The 8,171-nt window shown below is 36.8% G+C and overlaps 1 long non-coding RNA gene across 1 annotated transcript; it reads left to right on the top strand.

Annotated features, from left to right (window-relative positions):
• Nucleotides 1-352: 352 nt before the first annotated feature.
• On the top strand, nucleotides 353-3,686 carry LOC121982603. The gene is made up of 4 exons (XR_006112149.1): nucleotides 353-906; nucleotides 984-1,087; nucleotides 2,049-2,112; nucleotides 3,476-3,686. It is a non-coding gene; the product is annotated as an uncharacterized LOC121982603 (long non-coding RNA).
• The last annotated feature ends 4,485 nt before the right edge of the window (nucleotides 3,687-8,171 follow it).

Here is an 8,171-nt window from a genome sequence, read left to right on the forward strand (position 1 = left end):
TATACTTGGAGTGAGTGGTATATGAGTATGTGATTTGGATGTTACCCTTGGATGAGGATCCCTGAGTTGACCAATAAATTTGGGGACCAAATTTTTATTAGTGGGGGAGAATGTAAGATACCGTAAAATTAAATAATAAATGTTATTGGACGGAAAATCTTATTGGATTTTTCAGGAATTTTTAGAAATTTTTCGGGATTTAAACGGAGTCCGTATGACTGGTTTTGAGGGGATGAATTGGGGGAGCTAAGCGGAGCCTGTTTGAGATACCCATTTAAATGGGAGTTGATTAAGGATTTAACTTAAGGTTTAATTAACTTAAACCTAAGTTTTATTTTTATTCTTCCTCCCTCCCGATTCATTTTCCTCCCCCACTCGACAACCCCTCCGCCCGAAACCCTTCTCCGGCGATTCCTCTTCGCCCGATCGTCGGCCGCCGCAAGTTCACTGTCGGTGAATGTCTTCTCCTTCAGCGTGCCTCAGTCGACCCTTCCTCCGATCTTACCCGGTTGTTGCCTCTCCTTCTCTTTTGATCTCTCTCTCGGACGGCCCGACGCCGACGGGGATGTTTCTTCCACCGCGATCTCACCTTCACACGTCGTCGGAGAGAATGTGGCTCGAATCTTGACGGTAACTGTCATCTTCGGCTGTGCGATTTCATCTTCAACAGTTTCTTGCTCGCGATCGGTTGTTGCTTAGCGGCTAGGGCACGGCGAGGCTAGGGCTCGGTGACAGAGGGGAGATTCGAGCCCTAGTTTCCTATTATGGGCATCTAACACCTCCTCGTCGTTGGAGCTTTAGATCAAGGAGGTCCAAGTTCACTGGATTCCGTTTTCTCTTGCTTGTCGGCGTTGATTAGCTGCTGATCCTGAGTGTGACGGGCTGCCGACACAAAATTGGAGTAAGGTAGGCTTCATTCAGAATCATAAAGATTCAAAGTTCTTGCCTAATTGGTCTCAATTTTGATGTTCTTCTTGTTTTAGAATAGAGAAAGGCATGGATTGTGGACTTTCCCTATTGCCATTCACTGTCTCTTCACTTCTAGTAGCTGTGGAGGTCTCGGTTGAAGAGGTGAGGATCAATTTAGGTGAGTTTCCTTTGGTGATGTATCTCTAGATCCTTCTATTATTGCTCTGTTCTATCAGTGTTGTTAATGGATATTAGATCATGTTTAGTTTAGAGCACATGGAAGCATGTAGAGGGATTCGTTGTAGTTGGATGCTCTTGTGTTGGATTAATTGATGACTGGTAGGTTATGTTTGGAAAGATTGAAGGAGTTATAAGGAGATTTGATTAGTGATTGATTAGTGAGAATTAAGGAAATCAATTGAGATGTAGGTTGATAAGGATTTGTATTGTATTATGTTGGAGATTTCGTGATCTGGGGTTGTTTGGATAAATTGTGATTAGTGGGTTTAGAAGGATTTATGATGAGTTTGGATTAGTGTTTGATCGGGAATGGTTAATATTGATAGCAAGAATGATTATGTTGGGTACTTGGAGATTTTAAGAGTGTAAACATAATCTGAAATTTATTCGGGATATTTAGGTTACTTTGTTCTAGGTGATCATGGGAGCATTTGGGGTTGTTAAGGATTGGATGAATTATTGTGGATTAAGGATTAAGGTTTTGCCTATAGTGGCAAGTATTGTTTTGGTTGATATAGATTATTATGTGATCATTTTTAGGATCATTGGATTGGTTGTTGATTGGATTATCAGATGAGGTAGGTTGATGATTTGGTTGTTTGGTTGATGTGGATTTATGATGGAGATTTGAGCTTATGATAGGTTTTGTGGTTGATATCATTATGTGGTGGGTTGGTAATTAAGAGAATAGATTTATTATTGGATTAAATGTGTTGTTTTAGAGGAGTTTTGGAGATATATCATATATAACCTAATCTAATTAGGTTGTATTATGGTTAAGGTTAGTTGGGGGATCAATTCATAATCATGTTTGATTAGGGTTATTCTAATTAGGTGGGGGAAAGTAGTTTAGTTAATTACTTTCTATGTAATTAGCTAAATATACTATGTGATCGCAGGACTTGGATTCGGGACGAGCGTCTCGACGTGAGATTTCCGGACACGATCTAAGTATTAAGGCGGGTATTTCTTTCTTCGCCTCTATGTATTTTCTTTGAGCTTAGTGCATGGTTGTTGTTTGACGGATTAGGTTACTTTACCTTATATCGTGTTCGGTTGCTGTTTTTCCTGCTTGTTACTTTTGCTTGAGCTTAGAGATGATCTATTTAATTCACATACAGTCTCCACTCATGATATCTACTCTGTTATGATTACACGTGTAGAGTATGTCTTGTAGGGATTGTCGGGTTGTTGGTATTCTCATGCTGATTGAGTATATGATGTGGACTGTACATAGGTGGGTATGTGTTATAGGAGTCATCTTGTTGACCGTGCATTTGCATGTTGTGTGTACATACGTATTTTTGGAGGAGTTGTGTTGATTGTATGTTTGGGGTATATACACATGTCTATTGTGTTTTTATTGGAGGATACATGTTGATTGTACTTATATTTTGTGTACATGTGTCGGTGGGATTATTTGAGATTTTTGGTTGATTATACATGTGTAGTGTGTACATATGTTTGGTGGGATACGTGGAGGTATCATGACGATTATACTCTTGTTGGAGGTATTTATGAGGTTTGAGGTTGTTGCGTGGATGATGATTATATATATATATATCGTCATCATTCATTAGTTGATTCACCATTATCTCCCTTGTGGTGAGAGAGTCGTCATTGGTTTGGTTATGCCGCACCTCGGCCACTCGTGGGTAGTGGTAGCTGGAGTTGCTCGTCCAGTCGTGCCACCCGGTCACGAGGTTTAGTGAGATCGGCGTTGTGAGCGATCGGGGACCATGATCTTTATTTAGCTAGATAGTATTAGCGGATTGTCCCTCGACCCATATATAGGGTGGAGGGTAATCTGATCGTCAGACCCAAGCCTTTCCGCCACGGTCGTGGTGTTGGAGAGGTGGCGGGGTGACCGTGGGCACGACGCACTGCGTATGATCGCGGTGCGTTTGGGGTTATATTGCATCATACGCCTACTGATACTAGTTGCGTGTGTTTGTGGTATGTCGTTTGTTTGCGATATGATTATGCGATATGGTTGTCATCGCATACACGCCATTTATTTTACTTGTATACGCGATGTATTTATATTGTGTCGTGGGTATATACATTGCGGATCCAGTGAGTTCTTGATCGTTGTACCGTATCGATTCAGTTGGGTATATATCCGTTATGTTGGTTGTGGTTTATCAGTTTATATACGGGTTATTATATCGGATATGTTTAGGTCATTGATTATGATAGTATGATCGTACTCTTTATTCCCCATCGAGGTATATTTGTGATCTCCATTGTTTATGGACCACGACTATCTTTTATTACCATTGAGTTACCTATACTCACCACCGCATGTATATCTTTATGTTTTCAGGTAGATGGTTGGAGTGTCGCTCGGAGTATCCTGTCTGCCGAGTCCTACGTCACATCCGACGATGGTTTCGGGTTTTGGTATATCTTTATTTGTATTCGATATTTGTTGTATTTAGTGTGTTGATGTATTTGTTGTTGTGGTTGTTGTATAAAGCCTAGCCGGCTAGCAGTGTCTTGATGTGTTTTGTATGGGCTTGTCTTATCGTTTTTCCGCTGTGTTGGTTTGTTTTGTACATCCGTGTGGGCTGTTGTATATATAACTGCGTGGTTGTGATTATTTCATTCCAGCCGTGTAGGCTGTTATTATAACTGCGTGGTTGTGTATATAAATATTCCAGCCGCATGTGGCTGGTGTATATTTTGTTTGTAGTGATGCTTCATATTGTCACCGGTACAGGGGAGATGCTGTCGGATTTTTGTCTGGCAGGGACTCCTTTGGGGGCGTGACAAGTAGAGCGTCTATCTTCAGGTGAACTTGCCCAATCCACATCACTATATGCATGTAAATCTCGAGATGATTGGCGATATAAAAGAAGACCATGTAGAATAGTGTCTTTGAGATAGCGAAGTATTCTTTTTTACATTATCCCAATTTTGTTCGGTTGGAGCATGCATGAATTAGCAAGCACGATTTATGGCAAAAGTAATATCAGGACGTGTGATAGTGACATATTGTAAGGCCCCAACAATACTTCGATAAATTTGTGGATCAGATAGAGCAGGAGAGGATGAAGTTGGAGAGTTGTTTATATCAATTGGCGTAGAGTTTGGACCTGCTCCATTCATTTTAGTTCTTTGGGAAAGCCTAATAATGTAATTACTTTGAGAGAGGAGACAACTTACATCATGTGAGATAAGTTCAATACCAAAAAAAAATAATCATTAATCATGAATAGAAAATTCTTTATTAGCAAGACTTAATAGAATTGTGATACCCTGTTGATTGTTAGTTATTAAATATCATTCATATAAATAAAAAAATATCATAGATCCATCATTATATTTGTAAAATAGATAAGAGTTAGACTTTGATCAAGAAAATTCTCTAAATTTGTAACCAATTAGATACTCGATAAAACCATGTATAAGGATCTTGTCAAAAATCATATATGGATTTCTTAAGCTGACAAACATGAGTTGAAAATTGTTAATGAATGAACCAAGGCGTGGTTGCTTTATAAACATAGTTTCCTCAATATAATCATAAAGAAATACATTATAAATGCCTAGTTATTGTATAAATCAATTAGAAATAATAATGATAACAATAATCTGATAGATGTAATTTTGATGACTGGGCTAAAGTATCAACGAAGTTAATACTTGGTTGTTGACTAAATTGTTTGGCTACAAGTCAAGCTTTGTACCATTCAAGAGAACCATTAGCTCGATGTTTAAGACAAAAATACTTATTTAGAGCCCACAATATTCATAGAGGGAGTATACGAAACTAGGCTCCATGTTCGCATAGAAGTTCATCAAATTCTATAGACATTGGACTACTCTAATTTAGATCCTTGTTTGCTTGTGTAAAACAAGTTGGTTCAATAGATTTGGAAGAAACCACTAGAGCTCGTGGAGGGATAGCATTTGGTCGACATATAAATATCACTAATGGGAAGCATGCGACGAGGAGCATTATCATCCGAATCACTTGTTGATGGCGAGTAGGTTGACATGGTGATGTAGATGACGGACTTGCATTATCAGGAACCAGAGAGCATATTATCTTCGATCGGTGAGACTTCTAAGATTGGAGCAGAACCGGAGGTGATTCTGATGGTATAGGAGAGTTATTAGAGAGCTCCGGAGTAAGACTTAGAATTCCATCACTTCGATAATATTAGGTGGCATTAAGAATGTGCCACTTATATCTAGAGGAGAGATTGAAGAAACTACCGAAAAAGGGAATATAGACTTATCAAAAGTAACATGTCGTGAAATATAAATTCGTCCTGTTGGTATATGCAAGCAACGATAACCATGGTGCAAATTGTTATAACCAAGAAAAACACATTGTAGTGAACGAGAGTCAAGTTTGTGTTTAGAATAGGGGCGTAACCATGGATCACATGCGCAACCAAAAATTCGAAAGAAATTGTAATCAGGGGTTTGATTATAAAGTTTTTCAAAAGGACATTTATGATTGAGCAATGGAGTAGAAAGTCGATTTATGAGATATACTGCAGTGCTAACAACTTCATCCCAAAATTTACACGGAACCGATGCATGATGAAGAAGAGCTAAGGCAGTTTCAACTATATGTCTATGTTTTCTCTCAGCAGAGTCATTTTGTTCTGGAGTGTGAGGACAAGAAACTCGATGAAAAATTTCACAAGAGACAAGATGACGATGGAGAGCTTGATATTCGCCTCCCTAATCAGAATGAAAAGAGAGTATTTTACGATTAAAAGATCATTCAACTTGAATTTAAAAATTACAGAATATATCAAATAAATCAGATTTCCTTCTCATAGGATAGAGCCAAGTATATTTACTAAAATGATCAATGAATGTAACATAATATTGGAAACCTTGATTACACAAAATAAGTGCAGGGCCCCAAACATTAGAATGGATTATTTCAAGTGAAAAATTAGAAACATGATCAGATGAAGAGAAAGGTAGCTTATGACTTTTAGATTCCATGCAGGCCCTACATGAATAAGATGGAGAGGAGGTAATAGAAGTAGGTAAACCATACCTATTGATGATTGACTGAACAATACGAAGGGAAGGATGACCAAGTCGAGCATGCCAAGCTGGTTTATTTGTGCGTTCACCAACAAAAGCTTTGATTGAAGAACTCTGAAGACAATAGAGGCCATTTTTGATTCTCCCATAAAACACAATAACATTTGTTCCTCTATCCTTTATAAGATAATGATTATGATGAAATTCAAAAATGACATTGTTATCAAGACAAAACTGACGTGTAGAAAGTAAATTTTTAGTGATAGATGGAACATGAAAGACATTGCGCATGTGAAAAGTTCGATTAGATAAATGAACATATGTGTTTCCAAGATTAGCAATTTGCAAACTTGAACCATCGCCTACTTGCACCGTATCTGAGCCATAATATGACATTACGTCTGTAAGGATATTATAATCTGATGTGACATGATGAGTTGCTCCAGTGTCAATATACCAATCAGTAGATGAGAACGCTGGGTTTTTACCACAAGTAGGCACAGACGAAAGAACTTTAGGATATACTTGTGAAATAGATGGTTGTCTTGAGGTTGTAGTTCCACTAATGAAATTTGAATCAAATGGACTAGGACATTGAATACCAAAATGTCCAATTCCAAGACAAATTTGACATTTTACCCTAGACCAATCAAGTCTTTTAGGGCATATATTTCCAGTATGACCAACGATGTGACAAATTTGACATCGGTCTGGACTTTGCTTTTGTCCTCTTTGATGTCGTCGAGTATTTGACATCTAAAGTAAAAAAAAATAACTTGTCCGGTGGTAGTGGAAAAAAAAAATAGAGATTAAGGAAGAGGAAAGAGAAGCAAAGGGGTTGGCAGCGGAAGAAAATAAGTATTTTTCGTTTGTTCTGAAAAATAGAGAAGAATAAGAAAATTAAAACACGTAGGAGAAAATAAGAGGCTTGAGGGAAAAATTTAAAAATTCGCCGCCGTTTATACGATCTCCGCCTCAAGAAATTGAGGGAAGATAAAAAAGATAGATGGCTCTGATACCATGTAAGAAGAAGAATAGAGAGAGAGGAAGTAATAAGATGAGAATAATAAAATCTATTGTTCATTGATATTTGCCCTAAGGACAATACAATATATAATGTTCAAAAGTACTTGGTCAAATAACTAATTAATAAATAACAGAATTATTCTAAGAATAATTCTGAGAATAATTATAACAGAATTATTAGAATAATCCAAATACTAATATGATTTGATTTGGTAATTTGATCCGGTCAATTTGGATAATTCTGTTATATCTCTTTTAGCCAATACCCTATTAAAAACTCAAGTAAAGGTTCTTGTCTTTTAACATAGGAGAAACACTTGTGTACCTTAAGCTTCGAATAATTATAGGAAAACTAACAATACTTGGTTGTATAAGCCTTTATCTAGAAGAGGAATTTAGTATACAGATTTAGATGTTCCAAAAGACTTACTTTCTTCAACCTCTTTACTCCACTTGATTAATACACAATCAGACTTAGTCTCTTTGATTTCCAAATTAGAAAATTAGAAATCATAAGAGAAAATCTTACAAAGTATTGGAAAAAAGATAAGGTGTATTGCATATTAGCAATAAGAAACCTAGATCTTATCATAAAAACACAAGACTTAAGATATATATAAACTGAGAAATAAAAAATGTACAATGCATATCAAGCAACTACTTAACCTTAGAGTCATCCAAAGATCTACGTCTAGACATAGAAGTCCAGCCTTTATAGTAAATAAAAGATCTGAAAAAAAATATAGACAATCAAGAATGATTTTTAATTATAAAAGATTAAATAACAATTGTCAATAAGATGGATACAAGATACCCAACAAAGATCAACTTCTAAATAAAATTTAAAACTCAAATTGGTATTCTAAAATTGACATGGAATTTGATTTTTGACAAGTTAAAATGTATCCTGATTCAATAGAATGGGCAACCTTCTCATGTTTGGACAAATATTTTGAATGGTTAGTTATGCCATTTAG

This window comes from Zingiber officinale, chromosome 5A (assembly GCF_018446385.1).
Source record: "Zingiber officinale cultivar Zhangliang chromosome 5A, Zo_v1.1, whole genome shotgun sequence".
Taxonomy (NCBI): Eukaryota; Viridiplantae; Streptophyta; class Magnoliopsida; order Zingiberales; family Zingiberaceae; genus Zingiber; species Zingiber officinale.